General features: G+C 42.6%; 1 protein-coding gene, 1 long non-coding RNA gene and 1 pseudogene across 15 annotated transcripts in view; 2 read left to right on the top strand and 1 right to left on the bottom strand.

The window, feature by feature from the left end:
• Positions 1 to 24,181, top strand: part of ssbp3a (single stranded DNA binding protein 3a) — a 239,744-nt gene that overhangs the window by 128,365 nt on the left and 87,198 nt on the right. The gene's annotated exons all lie outside the window — the stretch shown is intronic.
• Positions 9,637 to 9,752, top strand: LOC140427519 (U6 spliceosomal RNA; annotated as a pseudogene).
• LOC140426498 (uncharacterized) overlaps positions 20,933 to 24,181 on the bottom strand; it is a 77,885-nt gene continuing 74,636 nt past the window's right edge. Inside the window, exon 3 of the long non-coding RNA XR_011948216.1 lies at positions 20,933 to 20,962. This is a non-coding gene — a long non-coding RNA (uncharacterized lncRNA). The remainder of the gene's footprint in view (positions 20,963 to 24,181) is intronic.

The following is a 24,181-nucleotide window of genomic DNA, read 5'->3' as shown; positions in this document are numbered from 1 at the left end:
CCTCAACCAGGGGTAACACCGTGCCTGCATTTATCCTGTCTATCCCTTTTAAGTATTTTGTGGATTCAAATGAGATCCCCAGGGCGGCACGGCGGTTGCAGTGGTTAGCACTGCTGCCTCACAGCGCTGAGGATTTGGGTTCGATCCCGACACTCTGGTCACTGTCCTAGTGGAGTTTGCTCCTTCTCCCCGTGTTTGTATGGGTCTCACCCCTACAACCCAAAGATGTGCAGTGTGGGTGGATTAAGCACACTAATTTGCCCCTTAGGAGAAAAAAGAATTGGGAACTTTAAATTACAATATATGTGTCATATATATATATATATATATATATATATATTCAATCCATAATGATGGATAAAAATAAATAAATGAGAGCATCTCATTCTTCAGAGAATACAAGCCCACAATCTCTCTTCAAAGAATGGTGACATTATCCTGGGAACAAGTCTGGTGAATCTTCATTGCACTCCCTCTATGGCAATAATATCTAATGGTAAGGGGACCAAAACTGCGCACACTACTCCAGATGCGGCCTAACCAAGGTTTGATGCAATCAAAGCAAGATGTTGCCACTCCTGTACTGAAATCATCTCATGATAAAGGCTAAGTAGCCTTCCTACTTGTCTGCTGTACCTGCATGTTAGCTTTTTGTGACTTAGCGACTAGGACACCCAGCTCCTTTTGTACATCTACACTTTCGAGGAATTGCTCTGCCCATCCATTCCTCCTACCAAAGTGGATAACCTCACATTTTTCTATGTTGCATTCCATCTGCCATGTTCTTACCCACTCAAGCTGCTTTGCATCTTCGTCCCAACACACATCCCCACCGGCAATCTTGGAAAAATTACAGTTGGTTCCCACATCCAAATAATTGGTATATTCTGCAAGTAGTTGGAGCCCAAGTACTGATCCTTGTGGTCCCCCACTGGTCACAGCCTGCCAACATGAGAATGACCCATTTATTTTCTGCCTGTTAGCTAATCCTTAATCCATATTACCTCCTAACCCATGTGCTTTAATTTTGTTAACCAACCTCCTGTGGGTTACTTTGTCAAAAGCCTTCTGAAAATCCAAGTATACTAATGTAAGGATCATCGTGTAAATCCTTATCTGTCCCTAGTTTTCTTTTGTAGTTTCTGTTCTTTCTGGCTTTTATAATTTTTGGACAATTACTGGGGCTTCTGCTTTTAAGATGTACTTCTCCTTCAATTTAAAAATAAATCTCCCTGCAGGTTGTGCTGACATCGATGATGACTCACCTTGATGGACTTAGGTGGCAGCCAATAAGCTACTTTATTTTCCCGTCTTAATTGACAGTCGATGCTGATTGGTGGTGATTGTTCCGGAATGTTCCTTGCTTTACGACATTGAGTGTTTGCGTTCAATTTTCGTTTTGAACTCTGGGTTTAAGGAAGCTTTGTTTGAATTGAATCTCTCTCAAACACACCATTTGAGGCCCTCTTTTCTCCTCATCCAAGCTGGTAAAAGCTCAGTTTTCATTTTGATCAAGCAATTAGAAGGCCACAGCTCCAATTTCTCTCTTCTTGATGGCCTCTGACTAAAGACCTGAGGAAACAAATGTTCCTCTCTATCAAACCTCTTGAGTGTTCAAAGCCTGAAGAGAAAAGCTGGGGGGGGGGGGGGGGGGGGGGGAAGAGAAACAGAGCTCTGATTTCTCTCTCACCTGATGGATTCTTTCTGAAGGTCCAGGATAAACACCTTCCACTCTACAGTCAGATTGGACTGGCAGGCGGTTCAGTCAAGCACCAGCTGTAGGCAGGGTGGGTTGTTTGAAAACCCTTTTTTGAACTCATGTGGAGAACTCTCTAATCTTATCTCAGTGAGACTGATAGTTAATCTGGTGGAGGTGGATCTTCCTTGTGAAGGCCCAGGTTGGTGCAAGTTAAACTGACTCCGCAGAGGGATTCCCACAGCCTGAAAGTTATGCCTGAATGTTCCAGCCAGAAGAACCTCGTTAGCAATCTAACTGGTGGTTTCAGCACTCAGCGTCGGGGGAAGATACCATCTACAATGATTCAATATCAGCAACTAGGGTACTCCTCTCTTTTCCATTTTAATCCCTATCATTGTACCCCTTTCTCTTCCCCCTGTGTGTATCTGTCTTGTGCGTGTTTGTGTAGAGTGTGGGATGGTAAAAGGGGGAAGTAATAGATTAGCTGGCCGATATTTGATTAGAATTATTGCCTGCCTTATCACTATTGTTGTTGTAAATAAACAGTTTCTGTGTTTTACTTACGAATCTACGCTGTAGGTTATTGGAGCAGTCAAGGGTCAAAGATCTTAGAAACTTTACACAAATCGTTGGTTAATTCACTTGTTTTGAGACTCCAGGGCCTGTGGGGCTGGAATTGACCGCAATCGCCCAGGATGTCATAACCCTGACTACATTCACCGTTAACAATTCTGTTTGTAACATCCTCAAACAAACTCCAACAGCTTTGTTAGACATGATTTCCTATTCATAAACCCATGTTGACTCTGCCCAATAAGATCGTTATTTTCCAAGTGTACGTTTATTACATCCTTTATAATAGATTCCAGCATTTTCCCGACCACTTTCAGACTACATTGTGTGCACTAGCCCCGAGGTATTATTTGAATCCACAGTCTTATTACCCAGAAGTGAGTGTCCTACTGTTTGAGCCAAGGATAACTTGCTGGTTCAGAATACTGGTGCTCTCTACATAATACAACTTCTTCAATTAGAAGAGATTTGTTTGGCATTCTTGGGATGCAGTGGGCACTGCAAAGGGCGGAATAAATGTACTACACTTATTGAGTTTTAATAGTGGGCATTTTTGAACTGCTGCAGTCAGTGGGGTGAAGTTGCTCCCACAATTCTGTTCAGCAGGGAGTTTGAGGATTTGGACCCAACACTGGTGGAGGTACAACAAAATATGTCCGGATGGTGTTTGACTTGGAGGTGACTGCATTTCCATGTATCTGGTGCCTGGGTCCTTCCAGATATTGGAGGTTGTGTTTAGAAACCGCCGCTGAAGAAGCCTCAATTAATTGCACTGTATCCTGTAGGTGCATAGTACTCATGGTGTGTTGATGGTGGAGGGTGGACTTTTGGCTGGTAGGTGAAGCCTCAATCAAGTGGACTGCTTTTCCCTGGATGCCATTGAGATAGATGGAGTGCTTGGACTGAACCTGGAAATGAGATGACGCGAACCTGTAGAACCACCTGAAAATCACAACATGCTTGGGTTATGCAAGTTGGAATATAGTTTAAGAGAAAAAAAAAATCTGGGGCAGCACGGTGGCACAGTGGTTAGCATTGCTGCCTCACGGCGCCGAGGTCCCAGGTTCGATCCCGGCTCTGGGTCACTGTCCGTGTGGAGTTTGCACATGCTCCCCGTGTTTGCGTGGGTTTCTACCCAAAGATGTGCAGGGTAGGTGGATTGGCCACGCTAAATTGCCCCTTAATTGAAAAAAAATGAATTGGGTAATCTAAATTTATTTATTTTTAAAAATCTGATTACAGTTTAATAGTATCCGTTGATTTTGTTCTGTACTTATTTAGTAGTTTAGGAACTGCTAGGCATAATAACCATAATGCCACTAGAAAGTCCGTAGAAGGTTGATTTTAGGTCTCTATTGAAATAACTAACCTCATTCAGGTCAATATTAGAAAATCTACCATTTATCATGGTGCCTATGGAGAGGGAAAATGAAGTTACGAATTCTCCCTGCTCTTTCCTGTCCAATGACTGCTGGAGAAATGCTTTGTGAATGGCTGGTGGATGAAGATGCTTGGGCTTGGCTGAGGGGGACAACTATGTGAGGTAGCTGCGTTACACTTTAAGGTGACACCTGTACCTGAGACCAGTCAGTCAAGAACGGGGAATGTCACAGTACTGATTAATGGGCATTGTGTCCTAATTTTAAAACTTTACTGAATCCCGTTTGTCCCGTATTTTGTTCAAAAATTCCGAGGTCAGGCGGCATCTGTGAAGTGTTTTTTTTTTTTTGCTTGGACAGCTTTGTATGCCATGCAGCCAGCACACAGCCTTCCACCAGCAAGAATATTCAGCCAGCATTGAAACTAGCAGAGCTACTTACTGCATGCTGCTTTGCCTGGGTAGTACGGCTGAGGTCTTATAATTCCCCAAAGGTCAAATTTTAAATCCCAACCGCAGTGCAATAGACAAACGCTGCTATTATACAGAGCACCATCGTGCTGTTAGATATTCTGTTTGGTATTAAATTGATGACTGACTCAAGATGCCCCTGTGTTGTCAAACTGCTGCCATGGGGGAATAAGTGTTGGAGTATGCAACAGTGAAAAATCTGAAGGTCTAAAATCCCCATTATATATTTTGTGTGCCAGATTTTGCTCATACCGAGCAGCCATTCTGTGACAGATGTATCGCTCAGCCTCCAAGTGGAAAGTAGTTGTCAGTTTCGAACAGAATATGGGAATGGGGAAAAAGATAATCATGCTCCAGTTCACTTGTCCTTTTGTAACCTGTTACAGAAAGCAGGAGGTTCTTCATTATCGCTGAAGGCAAAACAACCAGTGTAATTCCCGTATAGGGAGAAGTGATCAGAGTTAATGATTAACAAATCCAGTCAGGGTTGACGAGGCAGCGATCATAAAAGTCGTTGCCTTGGGGGAGGGGGAAATGAGGGACTCCCTATAGTGATGGGTTTGAGGAACCTTATCAAGGATCCGCCCAAACCTCAGTGGGAATTCTTCATATGTAAAGCGCTTAAGCCTTGGGTGCCATTTCCTGTTAGTATAGCAACTTTTGTAGTGCATTCGGAGAAATGGCTGCTCTCCGATTCCTGCTCTCCTTATCAGATGCTGTGTTTTAATGGGGCTGCCCAAGTAGCAGTGATACAGGGCAGCCGAACGCAGATTTTGTTGTGTACTTAAACAGTATTTGTACTGTCTGTACCAGTGGGACTGTGCAAGTGTGACTAATGCTCTAGGCAGTGATATCGGCTATTGGCATCATTCCAAAAAAGCTTGCAGACAGTCTCTTGAAGCCCCTGTGTCTAGTCTACAGCAAAAATTGCATCAAGCAAGTATGGCAGGAAATAAGGCCCAGTCAGCTTACAAAGTACCAATTCCTGTTTACTAATTCCTGCACTTTTGCCAATAATTGTCATTTTGCAGATTTTGTTTTGTTGGTGTCTTTCTGTTATCTACTCTTGTGAAGGCCCTGGTGCCCGCAAACATATGAACATATTAAGCAGAAAATTATCTGCCCAGATAGTGTGTCAATAACAATTCAACTCTGGGGACATGTTCTGGCCTAACATCCACATGTGTGAATGTTGCAGGAGGAATCAACGGGTAGTGTCAATAGCAGAAACCTGATTATAATTGCACTTATTCTGCTGTGGGAAGCCAGTTGTAGTGTACCCACTGCCGTTTTGGATGAGACCATCTAATTCAACAAAGACCAGGGAGAGTTAAGCTTGGATCTTACCTGTTGAACTGAATATCCCAAAGGTGAGGCATTCATACACTTTGGCATATATATCTTCATGATGGTCCTTAACATGGGGGTTAAAATTCATTTTGTAAAGGAACTTGGATCTCTATTAATTACAAAAGCAAATAACACCATTTCAGAAAGTGACAGGTGTTTATTATAAACTGATGCAAATATTTTAAAAAAATAAATTTAGAGTACCCAATTATTTTTTCACCAATTAAGGGGCAATTTAGCGTGGCCAATCCACCTAACCAGCACGTCTTTGGGTTGTGGGGGTGAAACCCACGCAGACACTGATGCAAATATTTAACTACAGTGGACCGTGACATATTTTAAAATTATACAAAAGAAGCTTCTTGCAATGGTGTAGAACACTGAATAATTCATATGGCTTGAAATGATTTTGTTCCTCTCCAACTCACCCCAATGCTGTGAAGTGATCATAAGTTATAGGAACAGACGTACGCCATTCGGTCCATCAAGTCTGCTCTGCCATTCAATGAGATCATGGCTGATGAACCTCAACTCCACTTTCCTTGATTCTCTTACTGATTAAAAATCTGTCTATCTCGGCCATGAACATACTTAACGACCTAGCCTGTACAGATTTCTGTGGCAAAGAAATCCACAGATTCACTACCCTCTAAGAGTCGGAATTCCTCCTCATCTCGGTCTTAAATGGGCGACACCGTACTCTTTCATTAAGCCATCTGACACGAGACTCTCCCGCAAGTGGAAAAATCCTCTCCGCATTCACCCTGTCAAACCCCACCCTGCCAAGCCCCTTGAGAATCCTATATGTCTCAATAAGGTCACTTCTCATTCTTCTAAGCTCGAATGAGTATAGGCCCAACCTACTTAACTTCTCTTCCTAAGAAAATCCCTCCCGGGATCAACCTAGTGGACCTTTTCTGAACTACTTCCAATGCCAGTATATCTTTGATAAGGGGACCAAAACTGTACACAGTATTCCAAGTATGGTCAAATAGTGCCCTGTGTAGTTGTAGCAGGACTTCCCTATTTTATACGCCATTCGCTTTGAAATGAAGGCCAAATTCCATTTGCCTTCTCTATTACCTACTGTACTTGCATGCTAATCTTTTGTGGTTTATACATGAGGGCCCCCAAATCCCTTTGTGCTTCAGCTTTCTGCAGTCTTTCTCCAATTAAATAATATTCAACTCTTTTACTCTTCCTACCAAAGTACATAACTTCACATTTTCCTACATTATATTCCACCTGTCAATTTTCTGCCCACTCACTTAACCTGCCTGTAGACTCTGCCATTCTCACCACTTGCTTTCCACCTATTCTTGTGTCATCCGCAAGCTTGGCAGTAGTGCATTTGCTTCCCTCGTCCAAGTCATTAATATATATTGTAAATAATTATGGCCCCAGCATGGATCCCTGTGGCACTCCACTAGTACAGGTTGCCATCCTGAAAATGCCCCTCTTATCCTAACTGTGTCCAGGGGCTGGTTTAGCACAGCGGGCTTGTAATGCAGAACAAGACCAGCAGCGCGGATTCAATTTCCGTACCAGCCTCCCCGAACAGGTGCCGGAATGGGGCGACTAGGGGCTTTTCACAGTAACTTCATTGAAGCCTACTTGTGACAATAAGTGATTATTATTATTACTATCGGTTAGCCAATCATCCATCCATGCTAATATGCTATCGCCAACACCAGAAATCCAAGTATATTATATCTACCGGTTCCCCTTCATCAATCCTGCTTGTTACCCACCTCAAAGAATTCCAATAAATTTGTCAGGCATGATTTCCCCTTCATGAAGCTATGCTGACTCTGCTTGATTATATTGTGCATTTTTAAATGTTCTGCTATAACACCCATCATAATGGACTCTTAGCATTTTCCCAATGACACAAATTAAACTAACTGGCCTATAGTTTTAGTCTCCCTCCTTTTTTGAATAAAGATGTTTACATTGACAGTTTTGCAATCCTCCAGAACCTTTCCAGAATTTAAAGATTCTTGGAAGATTAGTACCATTGCATCCACTATCGCTGTAGCTACCTCCTTTATCCTGGGATGCAACCCATCAGGTCCTCTCGGTCTCACTCTCTCTCTCTTTCTCTCCTCTCTTTAGCACAATGGGCTAAACAGCTGGCTTGTAATGCAGAACAAGGCATCCAGGTTTCTCACTCTCAAATTGAATGCTGAATTCTACCATGTTTTCGTCACTGCTTCCTTGAGGATCTTTTACTCTTGAGATTGTTTATTAAACCTGTCTCATTACACATTGCCAAATCCAAGATAGCCTGATCCCTGTTTGGATCCACAATATATTGTTCTCAGAAACTGTCCCAAATAAACTATGAACTCTTCCTCATGGCTGCCTCTGCCAATTTCATTTTCCCAATCTACATGAAGATTAAAGTCATCCATGATTAAAGTGCTGACTTTTTTACATGTCAAGAACAAAGAAAAGTACAGAACAGGAACAGGCCCTTCGGCCCTCCAAGCCTGTGCCGACCATGCTGCCCGTCTAAACTAAAATCTTCTACACTTCCTGGGTCTGTATCCCTCTATTCCCATCCTATTCATGCATTTGTCAAGATGCCCCTTAAATGTCACTATCGCCCCTGCTTCCACCACCACCTCCAGCAGTGAGTTCCAGGCACCCACTACCCTCTTTTTAAAAATGTGCCTCGTACATCTCCTCTAAACCTTGCCCCTCGCACCTTAAACCTATGCCCCCTAGTAATTGACCCCTCTACCCTGGGAAAAAGCCTCTGACTATCCACTCAGTCTATGCCCCTCATAATTTTGCAGACCTCTATCAGGTCACCCCTCAACCTCCGTCGTTCCAGTGAGAACAAACTGAGTTTATTCAACTCAGTCGACGTTCCTTGAACAACCAACATTTGCTGCAGATGTGGTCTCTATGAACCACAATGGGGTCCACCAGCTCCCACATGCTGAAGCTACAACTCATCGCCTGGCACTCAACCATTATTTAATTTTATTAGATTTTCAATGTGTTTAATTTTTCTGATTTTTTTAATTTTTTTTTTATTTTTTATTTTTTTTAATTTTTTTTTAGTTTTCACACTAACTTTTGTGGAAAACAGGTTCTAGTTGAAATATTGTTTACATCATCGACCTTGCATAGCTAACCATCTTCAGGTTTGGGTTTAGCTCTGGTGCACTAACTACATTCCTTTTCTCACTGCTGGTTGCACCTCTGTGTTAAGTTTCAGGGATAGAATGAACATAGAATCCCTACTGTGCAGAAGGAGGTCATCCGGCCCATTGAGTCGCACCTCTGAAAAAGTACTTCACCCGAACTCACTCCCCGGCCCTATCCCATTAATCCCTTAATCTAACCTACACATTTTGTTTTTGGATACTAAGGGGCAATTTAGCATCCACCTAAGTTGCTCATCTTTGGAATGTGGGAGGAAACCGGAGCACCCGGAGGAAACCCACGCAGACATAGGGAGAATGTGCAAACTCCACACAGTCACCCGACAGCGGAATTGAACCCGGGTCCCTGGCTCTGAGACAGCAGTGCAGTCACTGCCACTGTGCTGCCCAGGGATTACTGCTCACAGTCGAAAGGGAGAGTAAAAAACAACATATTTTCTTCATTTAAATTGCACCGAACCTCTACCCTCGGAATACTCAGGTTTAAGAACTGCATGACAGGCGGAGGCTTAAATGGAACTCTCAGTAGAGACCGTTATCACCTCCCAACTGTGTATGCATTTTGTTCACTCAGAGGTGGGGTAGTATATAGTGACCTTGCTCTGCACTCTTACCCTAACCCCTTTCCTGTTTTCAGATCTAAAGGCAACCTATATTGCCGGGGTGTCATTGGCAGCAGGCTCTGCAGTATAAAAATACTATAAAGATGCTCATTTCTGTGGCTGTCGTCCGATTTCTATGCCCCTTTGACTTGGCTTAAATGCAGACAGTTGGTTCCATTCCACATGCCCATGTATCATGATTGATGTAAGCTGCCATAATGCATTCTAAAACCTGTGACTTTTGTCATGATGTGGGAGTCTTGGGGCAGGGCTCCAGTAGCAGTAAACCATAAAACAAATTTGGGGGAGCAGCCATGCTAAATTGCCCCTTAATTGGGGGAAAAAAAGAATTGGGTACTCTAAATTTATAAATAAAATAAAAGAAGTGGGCTCGCTTCGGCAGCACATATACTAAAATTGGAATGATACAGAGAAGATTAGCAATTCCCCTGCGCAAGGATGACACGCAAATTCATGAAATTAGGGGGCAGCACGGTAGCATTGTGGATAGCACAATTGCTTCACAGCTCCAGGGTCCCAGGTTTGATTCCGGCTTGGGTCGCTGTCTATGCGGCGTCTGCACGTTCTCCCCGTGTGTGCGTGGGTTTCCTCCGGGTGCTCCGGTTTCCTCCCACAGTCCAAAGATGTGCGGGTTAAGTGGATTGGCCATGATAAATTGCCCTTAGTGTTGGGTGGGGTTACTGGGTTATGGGGATAGGGTGGAGGTCTGGGGTAGGATGCTCTTTCCAAGAGCCGGTGCAGACTCGATGGGCCAAATGGTCTCCTTCTGCACTGTAAATTCTATGATAATCTATGAAAAGGTGAGTCTTTATCTGATTGCTACTGTGTGAATTGTTACCTAATATAAAGAACTTGCATTTATATCACACCTTTCATGGCCTCAGAACATAAAGTGCTTTATATCCAGTGTAGTCCATGTAATGCAAGGAAACACAGTAGCTGTTTGTACACTGGTTGGTCACACAAAAAGCAACAAAATAAATGACTGGATGATCTATTTAATTATGTTAGTCTAGGAATAACCGTTGGTCTGGAAAATTCCTCTGCTCCTCTTTGATCTTTCATGGGATCTTTTGCATCTGGTTGCACGAGTGTGAGTTTGCAGGCGAGGAACAGCATGTACACAATGCAGTAAAGATTTTCTGAACCATCAAACATTCCCTGAACAGGTAAAGCACTGGTTATATGTAAAGTAAAGTTCCTGCAGTGCCCCCCCCCCCCCAACCCCCCACCCCACCCCACCACACAACCACCACCCTCCACAAAATGTTCCATAACCTCACGCTGAGCTGATTGCCCCCTTTTTGTGCTGGTGTTCCATTTCCATTTCCTACACAAGACATCTTGGCTGTATAAAAGTGTTTTATGTTGTGACAGCTCTCATTAGAAGCCAAGTTAAAAGGTTGCTCCAGCCCATTTCATCTGGAGATCTTTTTCACAACAATGGGATTTTTTTCATCTCTTTAATTTGAACATAGATAGATGAAGGAATTGTGACTAATCTAGCACACCACCTGTTTCTGTGCTTGATACAGAACTGAGATTTCAATCTTCACTCTTTTTCAGCCATTTAACAATAGGGACATGGGAAGAGTACCATAGGTAACAAGGAATTGATTGGCTAACAATACCTCTACCGAAGGATGGTGTCACCTATAATGCTGTTTTGCTTTTGGAGTTTTCAGTTCACCAAACACTGTAATTCTCGATAATTATCCAGTCAAGCCAGATCTTCCAATATTTTTTTCTCTTGAAATAACTTTGGAACTGGTTGCCTTCAGAAAGTTGTTCTCCAATGCAATTAAGTTGGGTGACCCGCTTGGATCACTGTCTGTGCGGAGTCTGCAAGATCTCCCAGTGTCTGCGTGGGTTTCCTCCCACAAGTCCTGAAAGACATGTTGTTAGGTGAATTGGACATTCTGAATTCTCCCTCTGTGTACCCAAACCGGCACCAGAGTGTGGCGACTAGGGAATTTTCACAGTAACTTCATTGCGGTGTTAATGTAAGCCTACTTGTGACATTAATAATAAAGATTATTAAAGATTATATGGGAATTATAATCTACTGAGGCCACCGACAGTAACCCCTCTGGCTGAGCACCGACTCAGCACAGGCCAAAGCTGCAACCTTGGCTCAATAATGAACACCTATTTTCATTGGATGTAAAATAGTGACTCTGTATTCACCAGGGTAATTGAGTTTTAATCCTAACAGTTTGTTGAGACTGTTGGTGGCTATTGGTGCCTGTAGTGTTGGTGGTGGCAGCAATTAGATTTCAATACCATAATTATTATGTGGCAATGAATATGAAGGGATGAAGATCAGCCATGTTTACTTTTTCAAAAAATTATTCCATGATCTTTCCAGAAACCACACGTTGGAGTACAAGATTGGGGTCAGTTCTGATGTCCTCGATGGCCAAGCAGCTTCTTAGTATGTGGGTAGAGCAAAGATGAAAGTGGATGTTATTGCTTCTAAATGGATTCCTCTTCTAGTTTGTGCACGTAGGCCTGTTCTAGGTTGACCACAGGGGCTGACCATATTTCCTGTTCCTGGTGTATGGGAGCGGCGGTGCTTATTTTTGTGCCTTGCTGTTAGTGCACCAAAGCTGCAGCACTGTTCGTAAGCGTCTTTGTTCTTCCTTTTCCTGTTCCCTTCCTCCACACCCCCCCCCCCCCCCCCCCCCCCCCCCCCAAAAGCTTCTTGGTGTTTACTGATGTTGCAGTAGCAATTTCAGCCAAGTCAGCAGATTAAAGATTTATTTAAAAACCTCCAGATGAAATGAGCTGGGGCAACCTTTTAACTTAGCCTCTAACGAGAGCTGTGTCACAACACAAAACACTTCTATATGGTAATAAAATAACATTTATCCACCCAAGATGTCTTGTGTAGGACATGGAAGTGGGGATAGGGTGGAAGTGAGGGCTGAAGTGGGTCGGTGAAGACTCGATGGGCCGAATGGCCTCCTGCACTGTATGTTCTATGTTCTATTTGCAGTGAAATGCCTGTAATTATCATCAGTAGAGCATCCCCAATCACAATACATTTTTGCGTCTCTCTCTGCAGTTCTTGCTATCTTTGAACATTTTAAGAACAGATAATGGTCTCTAAGCCCAACAGGCCAGTTCCTTTTTGATTTACCCATCTTTACTGTTTTTTTTAAATATTGTTTTTCAATTAAGATGCAATTTAGCGTCGCCGATCCACCTACGCTGCACATCTTTGGGTTGTGGGGGTGAGATCCACGCAGACACTGGGAGAATGTGGTAACTCCACAAGGACAGTGACCCGGGGACGGGATCAAGCCCGGGTGCTTGGCGCCGTCAAGCAGCAGTGCTAATCACTGTGCCACTGTGCTGCTTTTTGATTGACCCATCTTTAACTACCTCACCATATTCTTGTAAAAATCTGAAGATGCTGGGAAGGTATAGCAAAACCAAAAATGCTTGAAACATCCACTGGTCAGGCAGCATCCGTAGAAAGAACACAAGTTAACCTTTCCAGTCTGGGCCATTTGTCACAACACTTGTGTCTTCCTTTTTGGAAATGTATCTAATCCCCACCTGTGTCAGTGGCCTTTCCATGCAATGTATTCCCAGGCTTATTATTCTTAGTACTTTTAAAAGAATGAACCTGACTTCCCCTACGTCTAACTTCCTAATTTTAACTTGTGTTCTTATAAAAAGTTCTTCATAAATTTCTCTCGTAAGTGATTTGTTGAAGGAGGTTCCCTCTTATTGGAAAAAGAAACAATCCTTTTGAGATTTTTATTTTGGCCACAAGTTGTCATCCGGCGTTTGGTTAGTTGTATTTGCATAAGTAACCTTCAGATGGATATTAAGGGGCAATTTAGCAAAGTCAATCCACGTAATCTGCACATCTTTGGACACAAAGGTTAGGTGGGGTTATGGGGATAGGGCTGGAAACTGGCCCTAGATAGGGTGCTCTTTCGGAGGGTCAATGCAGAATTGATGGGCCGACCTGGCCTCCTGCCCTGCATGATGTACAATTTCCTTTTCAAAAAGGACAAAAAACAGAGAATTGAGCTGTTGCAACTCAAGTGCAATTGATGGTGAAAACTTAGTTTGCAAAATCAATCTCGTTTGCCCACAAATGTATGCATACGCTTTGTAAACCTTTGAAAGGCAAAGCAAAGAACTCAAATTATTGATTCATGAGCTGCAATATTTAACTTTATTGAGATGTTGTGCCTGTAATTAGAGTCGGCATGTGATACCCTATCCAGTCTCTGTGAATAATGGTGTAAAGCTGTCTGCTCTTTGCTAAAAATGTGTCCAAAATACAGGCTGTGAAACAGGAAGACCTCTCCTTTCTTCAGCTTTGGAGGCTTGATAAGATTCTGAGTGGTGAAAACCTTACTGAGGGTGTGGAAGGAAGTCTTGGATCAGCGACAAGCATTGTTAGCTGTGACTGTTCTGCCAGAGCATGATCCACTCCCAACAGCACTGTTCAGAATTGAACTGGGAGGTTGAGAGAAGTGTGCTCATCTTTTGTTTCAAATGTAGTGAATTGTTCATCGGCAAACTCCTCCTCAAGGCAGCCTTGTGTCCGCGATAGTTTCCTAGAACAGTATGTAATGGAATCTACGAGGGAACAAGTGGTCCTAGATCTGGTCCTGTGTAATGAGACAGGATTGATTAATAATCTCATAGTTAGGGATCCTCTCGGAAGGAGCGATCACAATAGGGTGGAATTTAAAATACAGATTGAGGGTGAGAAGGTTAAATCAAACCCTCGTGTTTTGTGCTTAAACAAAGGAGATTACAATGGGATGAGAGAAGAACTAGCTAAGGTAGACTGGGAGCAAAGACTTTATGGTGAAACAGTTGAGGAACTTTGGAGAACCTGCCAAGCGATTTTTCACTGCTCAGCAAAGGGTTATACCAACAAAAATATCGGTAGAAAGAGGGAAAATCGACTTTGGATATCTAAGGAAATAAGGGAGAGTATCAAATTGAAGAAAAAAGCATACAAAGTGGCAAGGATTAGTGGGAGACTAGAGGACTGGGAAATCTTTAGGGGGCAACAGAAAGCTACTAAAAAAGCTATAAAGAAGAGTAAGATAGACTATGAGAGTAAACTTGCTCAGAATATAAAAAGATAGTAAAAGTTTCTACAAATATATAAAACAAAAAAGAGTGGCTAAGGTAAATATTGGTCCTTCAGAGGATGAGAAGGGAGATTTAATAATGGGAGATGAGGAAATGGCTGAGGGACTGAACAGGTTTTTGGGTCAGTCTTCACAGTGGAAGACACAAATAACATGCCAGTGACTGATGGAAATGAGGCTACGACAGGTGAGGACCTTGAGATGATTGTTATCACTATGGAGGTAGTGATGGGCAAGCTAATGGGGCTAAAGGTAGACAAGTCTCCTGGTCCTGATGGAATGCATCCCAGAGTACTAAAAGAGATGGCTAGAGAAATTGCAAATGCACTAGTGATAATTTACCAAACTTCACTAGACTCTGAGGTGGTCCCGGTAGATTGGAAATTAGCAAACGTGACTCCACTGTTTAAAAAAGGAGGTAGGCAGAAAGTGGGTAATTATAGGCCAGTTAGCTTAACTTCGGTAGTAGGGAAGATGCTGGAATCTATTATCAAGGAAGAAATAGCGAGGCATGTGGCTAGAAATTGTCCCATTGGGCAGACACAGCATGGGTTCATAAAGGGCAGGTCGTGCCTAACTAATATAGTGGAATTTTTTGAGGACATTACCAATGCGGTGGATAACGGGGAGCCAATGGATGTGGTTTATCTGAATTTCCAGAAAGGTTTTGACAAGGTGCCACACAAAAGGTTGCTGCATAAGATAAAGATGCATGGCATTAAGGGTAAAGTAGTAGCATGGATAGAGGATTGGTTAATTAATAGAAAGCAAAGAGTGAGGATTAATGGCTGTTTCTCTGGTTGGCAATCAGTAGCTAGTGGTGTCCCTCCGGGATCAGTGTTGGGCCCACAATTGTCACAATTTACACAGATGATTTGGAGTTGGGGACCAAGTGCAATGTGTCCAAGTTTGCAGACGACACTAAGATGAGTGGTAAAGCAAAAAGTGCAGAGGATACCGGAGGTCTGCAGAGGGATTTGGATAGGTTAAGTGAATGGGCTAGGGTCTGGCAGATGGAATACAATGTTGACAAATGTGAGGTTATCCATTTTGGTAGGAAAAACAGCAAAAAGGGATTATTATTTAAATGATAAAATATTAAAACATGCTGCTGTGCAGAGAGTCCTGGGTGTGCTAGTGCATGAGTCGCAAAATGTTGGTTTACAGGTGCAACAGGTGATTAAGAAGGCAAATGGAAGTTTGTCCTTCATTGCTAGATGGATGGAGTTTAAGACTAGGGAGGTTATGCTGCAATTGTACTGTACTCGTTGGAATTTAGAAGGATGTGGGGGGATCTTATAGAAACATATAAAATTATGAAGGGAATAGATAGGATAGATGCGGGCAGGTTGTTTCCACTGGCGGGTGAAAGCAGAACCAGGGGGCATAGCCTCAAAATAAGGGGAAGTAGATTTAGGACTGAGCTTTGGAGGAACTTCTTCACCCAAAGGGTTGTGAATCTATGGAATTCCTTGCCCAGTTAAGCAGTTGAGGCTCCTTCATTAAATGTTTTTAAGATAAAGATAAAGATAGTTTTTTGAAGAATAAAGGGATTAAGGGTTATGGTGTTCGCACCAGAAAGTGGAGCTCAGTCCACAAAAGATCAGCCATGATCTCATTGAATGGTGGAGCAGGCTCGAGGGGCCAGATAGCCTACTCCTGCTCCTAGTTCTTATGTTCTTATAATTGTTTTCGAGTGTGTTGTGTGCTTCTGTGGGATATCACTTAGTGTTGAATAGTTCGTCAGCACATTTTGGAGGCGGGGGGAATGTGAAAGGTTAGGTTTGGAAGGAAAGTTGTTAACCCAGCTCTTTGTCAATCCACACTTGTGATATAAATAATTATAGGTTTGAGTTGTTGCACATTTCCATCAGTATATATTTGGGTGTTATTTCCTACAAGCCAATGGATAGGTTTCCAGCTGTTGCATGAGTTTTAAAAAAAAAAAAAAAATCATGGGATGTGGGTGTCACTGGCTCAGCCAGAAATTTGATGGCCAGTCCCTAATTGCCCTTGAGAAGGTGACGGTATACCCACAGCGCTGGGAGGGAGATAGTTTCAAGTCAGGATGGTGTGTGGTTTGGAGCTGAACATGCAGTTGGTGGTGTTCCCATGTCCTTGTCCTTCTCGGTGGTAGAGGTCTTGGGTTGGAAGGTGCTGTCAAGTGAGCCTTCGGCACATCTTGTAGGTGGTACACTCTGCTGCCACAGTATGCTGGTGGCAGAGGGAGTCGATGGGGTACCAATCAAGCGGGCTGCTTTGTCCTAGATGGTGTTGAGTTTTTGTACTTGAATTGTCAAAGCAGCTTGAGATGTTTTTCTGCCTTAAAGTTGCTACATAATTGCAGACAGTTGTTGTTGGGGGCTTCAAATTTCTTTACTGCCTTTCGCATTATGTCTGAACATTTTATAACGCACGCCATCAAAGTTTGATGCCTGGCAGCCAAGGTGCCCCCATCTTCAGTTTTATATGCACAGGTGAGACTTGGTTAAGCACGTGACAGAGCACTGATTTACTCCTGACTCCTGATGTGGTCACTTAAAAAATTCATCTCACTTGTCTTGGAATGAATCGAGTTGCGAGCTGGGCAGCTTCCTTTAGGAAGGGGACAAAATGGCTAGCAGCTTAACACGCAGCAAAAACATACTCCAGTTGCCAATAGTCCTATTGTGTGGCATTCCTCCTGCTGACTGAAGTGCTTTTAGTTCAAGACTAAGGTCGGCTGTATGTTTTTTGAGTGTTTTCTCTCTGTTTTTCTTTTTACACGCTATTGCTCACAGCTGTGGCCCAGTGGGTGGCAGCGTTTTCTAACCTCTGCCAGCAGATGTGTAAGGGTAGCCTGGTGATGAGCTTTGCCTTTGACGAGAGCTTCAGGTACCTTGTTCACCTCTCAAATTGAACACAATTTGAATCACTTCAGGAAAATTAACCTGTGAGGGCAGTGATAATTTTAGATCCCGCTGCTGATCATTCTTTGTTACATGAAGTGAAGCCAGCTTACCTGGTTAACAGGAGATGTCTTTAATCTTTATTATCTATAATCTTTATTATTGTCGCAAATAGGCTTACGTTAACACTGTGATGAAGTTACTGTGTAAAGCCCCTAGCCACCACATTCCGGCGCCTGTTTGGAGGGAGAATTCAGAAAGTCCAAATTACCTAACAGAATGTCTTTTGGGACTTGCGGGAGGAAACCGGAGCACCCGGAGGAAACCCATGCAGACACGGGACTGGCTGCTCCACTCTTAACCGACTGAAATCATAACACAGGCCATGAGAGCAGTTATAACAAGATAAAGATCCAAAAGATTAAAGTCCTCTTCTTAACCTGTTTGCAGTCCACAAAATCTGAGCTGGCTAAGTAATCTGCTTTATTAAAGCCTCGCTTGTGTCTGTCACCAGCAGTATCTCGTGGTCCCTGAAGGTGTTGATAGCTGCCTGTTAATCAGAACTTCATCTCTGTGACCTACATGTCATTTAATGTGAACTGTAATTAACTAGCTGTCTGGAGAGCAATTCTGAATTGTACGATCTCTGTAGTTGCTTGCAGCCAGTAGCTCCAGGCATGTGAGTCTCATCCAGCTGGTGGCAATCCCAAAGTAAACTTGGATCTGAATTTGTTAAAGTGGGTGGGCAAGAAAGCCCACTTTCCCATAATCGATGTGACACGTTTGCGTTGAGGTGATGGATGACTGGGCAAGGCCCACACTTTGGGAACCAATAGTGCCATCCCACCAAACTCCAGCATTACCACTTGGCATTGTTTCACTCCCTGGCATCATATATTTTTGACATAACGTGATATTTTTTTAAAGAGGAAAGCAGTTTCCATTGCTGTGACCAGGAGACCTGCAGGAAAAGTGAAAGTTTACTGCTGGCTCAAGCTGGCAGTCTCTAACCATGAAGTTGTCACTTTCATATGAAACTACTGCTTTGGGGCAAGCCATGTCCAATGTTCGAGTACTGATGTAGGATAGAGAATGACGCTATGAAGTAAAAGGTTCTCTGTGGCTCTAGCATCCAGGAAAGCTCCAACGGAGACTGATTATAAATCTATGGTGTTTCCAATTATGAGAGATTCTTCTCTCCTTTATTCCTCCATTGTCACCCCTCAGCTGAAGGTGCAGCCACCTGGTAATTTGTAGCAATAAACTCCATTGAGAGAAGAAAGAAGCCCAAGGTTTCAAACTTGGTAGTGATATTGGATAACCTATTTGGCAAGGATTCCCATGCTATAATGGTGCTCTTTGCTCCCCAGTGGGAGTCATCACCCAATGTGAATTGCCTCCATTTTCTACTTTTTTCCACCCTCTTTTTCTTGAAAGTTGTTTGTCTCTGTGTCTACGACTGCATGTTAATTTTGAAGGAAATGGAGTTCTCTTGTGTGAATGAACAAGAGTGTAACTACACTCTTTCAGGGGTTTTGCTACCGCTGAGTAGTCATGGGTAAGCTCCACTAGCTTAGGTGTGAAGCTTGCATTCATTTAACCCGGAGAAGTAGTTTTACATACTGCTGTTTAAAAACACATTCTCAGAATGTATGTTGAACATAGCATTTCAGGTCCCAACCAATTAGTGGGCTTGGTGTGTGTGGTAGTCCTTGCATTTGCTGATATGATTTACATGAGCCTGGTGGAAGCCATGATTTTGAAAGGAATTCGATGGCCACTTAAGAGAAATAAACTTGCAGAGCCACGGAGTTAGAAGGGAGGAATAGAACTGACTGGTTTGCTCTATATAGAGCTGGTATGGACTCTATAAGCCGAATGGCCTCTTCATTTGCTCAATTGGATTATGACCTAGTTAATTTGTCCAGCCATTGTTTTTGGGTGGTGGGGGAAAGCGAATCGGGGTTGCTCAAACCCAACAATTTTTAAAATTAAAAGTACCCAATTCATTTTTTCCAATTAAGGGGCAATTTAGCGTGTTCAATCCACCTACCTTGCACATCTTTGGGTTGTGGGGGCGAAACCCACGCAAACACGGGGAGAATGTGCAAGCTCCACACGGACAGTGACCCAGAGCCGGGATCGAACCTGGGACCTCAGCGTCGTAAGATTGCAGTGCTACCACTGCGCCACCGTGCTGCCCTACAAATCCAACAATTGAGCAAGTTTTGTGTTCTCTCCGGATTGTCAGCAGGATTTGGATTACTGCATAATAACCTACGTAAGGTGCTGCTCGTTCCATATAACTTGTATTTGTATTTTGGCTCATCACAAAGTCTGAATTAAATAATTTTCTGCTTTAATACCTAGCTATTGAAAGTAGCTGTTTTAACAAAAAACATTGAAATTGAAAACATTGGGAGTTTTATTTTGTATCCATTCCATTGACTTTATAGTTACAACTGCAACCTTAAAAGAAAGACTTGCATTTATAGATTTATTTTTTCACAACCATTAGATGATTCAAAGTGCATTTTGGCTAATTATGTACTTTTTGTAGTGTCACTGTTGTAATGTATTCATTGCATGTTTGAAATGTTAACCCAACTCTAGTAATTCCACTGGTTTCTTGTACAGAGGTAGCTGCACACAGCTTTGATTGCCTCCTGTTCAATGTGTGTTCTGTATGGAGTGCTGCTGTACAGCTGGAATCATGTTGCATTTTTAAGTCTGTGAATCAGGTCCAATATTCTTAAATGCTCGATGACAATGCAACACTCTCCTCAGCAGTTGGATACAGAGCAGATGTTTAAAGAAAATGGAAAATTTGTAAATGTTGCAAATCAAATAAAAAATAGGAAATATACAGCAGGAAAATCAGTATCTGTAAAGGGAAGAGACCGAACATGATGCTTCGGCTCTGCACCCTTCATCAGAATTGATCTGTGCTTTATTACCAGGTCAACATGTTGGAAAATTTCTGCTGTGAAAGTTTTGTCAAAATAGGTACACAGTAATTCTCCCTGAAGATCTGCACAAAAATCATCTCCTTGTCCCCTATAAGACTTTTGAATTTTATTTCCAAATATAGATTGACAGTAACTGCGTGCATGCACACACACACACACACTCTAATTGGGCTCCTCTTAATGGCTACAGCCAGCAAATCTTCAACATTCATATTTACATGGTAACGTTTGCTTACATTAGTCACTGCATTTCAAAATGTTTCATTTCTTGTCACTCTCATTGGGGTCTTGCAGTGATTATTCCAGAAGGTTTAGTTAATATTTTGGGATTTCCTGCATAACACCATTGCAGGTACACCTTCAAGAAAAGGATCTCAGCTGTTCAAGGAGAATGCGCTCAGGTAGTGGTGGCAGGCCGATGGATAACAGATGCAGCTTTCACCGGGTTCCCCAAGCTGAGCCCAAATGTGGAAAATTTAAGAGATGGTGATAAATGCAGCCTATTATCATTTTTCTCTGTAGTGTTTTCAATCCCTGTGTGATGTGGTCCGTTTACGGTTCCACTTTCTTATGATGCAATGGTGAATTTCCAATAGCCAAGGTGAGCGAATTATGAAAAGCCCGGCCTACAAATCCACCCTGAAGAGTGTTGAGAAAGAGCTTGAGTTCTTGGTAGCGTGTTCAATCATGGTTGTGCAGTTATCTGCAAAACAAAAAAATGGTGAACTACTTCACCAAAATTGTAGTGTACCAGTCAGAGCAAAGCATGATCTGACTGTATAGTGCTTTGGTAAGATCACGTGTTAAATATTATGGACGGTTCTAGTAACTTCAGCCATAGGGACACAGTGGAGCACTGAAGGAAATATGAAGAAGAACCTTGTGGTTTATCCCTAACATTGGACAGCTACATTGAGGAAAATCTCTGTAGGACTTGTCAGCTATGAAAGATGGTGTTGAGAGGTGGTCCTATAGAAGTGTATAAGATAATAAATGATATGGAAAAGGTAAATCTAGAATGCCAGGAGCTAAATTGCATGAGTAAGGCGAGGAGTCCTAGGTTCAAACTAGTAAGGGCAAGCTTTGGACAGATATGAATTATTCTTGGAGTTGTCAAATGCATGGAATGTATTTTGGAGTAATGCTGGCAAACACTGGAATTTCAGGAAAAAAACACATGCTACAGTGGGGCAGGATGACGGGGGTGGGGGAGGTGTAGGATCTTCATGGATACATCAGCAAAGGACGGAATGGATTTTCCTTATTATCTTGGTCATCATATGAAAAGAAACTACTGAATTCTGAAGAATGGAACTTTCACATTTGTTTAGAACTTAAGCTTTGGCCTACTACTGCAGTTCACTCTACTGACTTGACATCAATTCAGTAACATAATCAACAAGAGAGAAAAATATTTTGAAGTCTATGTCATAATCTGTGTTTGAGGCTGTAAGTGCATCTGGGGTCAATATAAAACTTTGTTAACATGAAGACATTTAAAAACCATTCATCTATATAGGACATATGAACACCATAATCTTTCTGGTCACCAGCGAACAAACTTGTGCAAAGAGTCCAAAAGCCTCTATTAAAATTGCAGTCTACTTGGATTGGTGCCATAAGCAATTAAGAGAGTTGATCTTATTTCTTCCTCTCCACAGTTCTAAGTAATTTTGTTGTCTCTCCACGGAAGGAGCAGGCAGTGTTGAATTGATATTGGAGCTTCCGCAGTACCTACGTGATGTGGTACAATGCCATATAAACCAGGAAGTTCCATGGTTCAATTTCCAGTTGCTGTGCATCTTGAATGATTTGTCTGTGTGGAGTTTGCACATTCTCCCTATGTCTGCATGGGTTTCACACCCACAATCCAAAGCTGTGCAAGTTAGGCGGATTGGTCACGCTAAATTGCCCCTTAATTGGAAAAATAACTGGGTATTCTAAATTTAAAAAAAAAAAGATCTTGAATGATTGCTATGGCTGCATTTGGAATTGAAAAATCAGCCTGATTTCCCACTTCTGAATATTTTAATTTTTTTTAGAGTGCCCAATTAATTTTTGCCAATTAAGGGGTAATTAACGTGGCCAATTCACCTACCCTGCACATCTTTGGGTTGTGGGGGCGAAACCCATGCAAACACAGGGAGGATGTGCAAACCCCACACGGACAGTGACCCAGAGCCGAGATTCGAACCTGGGACCTCGGTGGGGTGAGGCTGAAATGCTAACCACTGCACCACCGTGCTGCCCTCACTTCTGAATATTGGGTGTCCCTTTTAGAAGTGGGAACACAAGACCCTTGTAAAAATAAATTTCACCATTATGTTCAGTGACCTGTGGTGTTTACCTGCAGCCTTGGAGGATAAATCATCCTGCTAATGGGACGTTTTGGCACTTCATTTCAACTTTCACCTTCTTATTATCTCTCCCACCTCATTCCCATTATTTTGACCAGTTGGGTCTTCTGTCCTAAGCATGAAATGGAGCATTGTATGAAGCTGAGCATTGTCAGTTGACTTATTCTGCACTGATTACCATACGTTGGTTTAAACTTTGTAATGTAAATCCCGAATTGGGATCAGACCTGATTCTGATGTAAAACAGAATGAAAACTCCCCAGAGGAGGAAACTGCTTTGCACAGATGCTACAGTTGTTGTGTAAACTGATTGCTGTTAGTGTATATTAATTGTAATTCAGTGGAGGTGATTAGGAGAAAAGAGACTCTGCCTATTGGGTATCCCCTATTGGATATCCATTGAAGGGGACCTCTTGTTGTGAAAACTAAAATGGAGGTATTGTCCAGGAATGTAATCCTGCACTCACCTGAGGTCGACACGAATATTTTCGAACAGGGTCCTTTAGCTAGTATAGAAGGGTTCCATCACCTCTTCCCCTCTCTAACCCCATTGTGCTGAAGCCAATTGTAGCCCACCAGTTACTTAATACAGATTGCGAATTGCACAGAGAACTTTAAGGATCAGTATCAAACCCTGAGAGTCTAGGGGAAAAGGATGACTTGCATTTCTATAGCACCTTTTAAAACAAGCAAATGTCCCAAAGTGCTTTACAGCCAACTAAGTACCTTTGAAGTATAGTCACTGTTGTAAATATAGGCTATTTTGCAGCTAATTTGCATAACGTAACTCACAATGTGATTTTAAAAAAATTTTTTTTTTTAAATTTAGGGCACCCAATTGTATTTTTTCCAATTAAGGGACAATTTAGTGTGGCCAATCCACTTACCCTGCACACCTTTGGGTTGTGGGGTGAGACCCACACAGACATGGAGAATTTGCAAACTCCACACAGACTTGACCAATCATAATTTGATAATGACCAGGTAAACTGTTTTTGTGATGTTGATTGAGGGGCAAATATTGGGAAGACAGGGAGGAGCTGGTCATTGACTTCAGGAAGCAAAGAACTGTACACAGCCCTACCTGCATCAACAGGGCCAAGGTGGAGCAGCTTCAAATTCCTTGGCATGCAGAGCACCAAAAATCTGTCCTGGTCCACCCACATCGACGCTACCACCAAGAAAGCACAACCGTGCCTATACTTCCTTCGGAAACTCAGGAAATTCGACATGTCCATACTGACTCTTATCAACTTTTACAGATGCACCATAGAAAGCATCCTATCTGGCTGCATCTCAGCCTGATATGCCAACTGCTTGGCCCAGGACTGCAAGAAACTTCAGAGAGTCGTGAACACAGCCCAGTCCATCAGACGAACCTGCCTCCCATCCATTGATTCTACCTACACCTCCCGCTGCCTGGGGAAAGCGGGCAACATAATCAAAGACCCCTCCCACCCGGCTTACTCACTCTTCTAACTTCGTCCATCGGGCAGGTGATACAAAAGTCTGAGAACACGCACAAACAGATTCAAAAACAGCTTCTTCCCCGCTGTTACCAGACT

The sequence above is a fragment of the Scyliorhinus torazame genome, chromosome 7 (assembly GCF_047496885.1).
Source record: "Scyliorhinus torazame isolate Kashiwa2021f chromosome 7, sScyTor2.1, whole genome shotgun sequence".
In the NCBI taxonomy this organism is placed as follows: Eukaryota; Metazoa; Chordata; class Chondrichthyes; order Carcharhiniformes; family Scyliorhinidae; genus Scyliorhinus; species Scyliorhinus torazame.
This window is presented reverse-complemented; position numbering and strand designations above follow the sequence as displayed.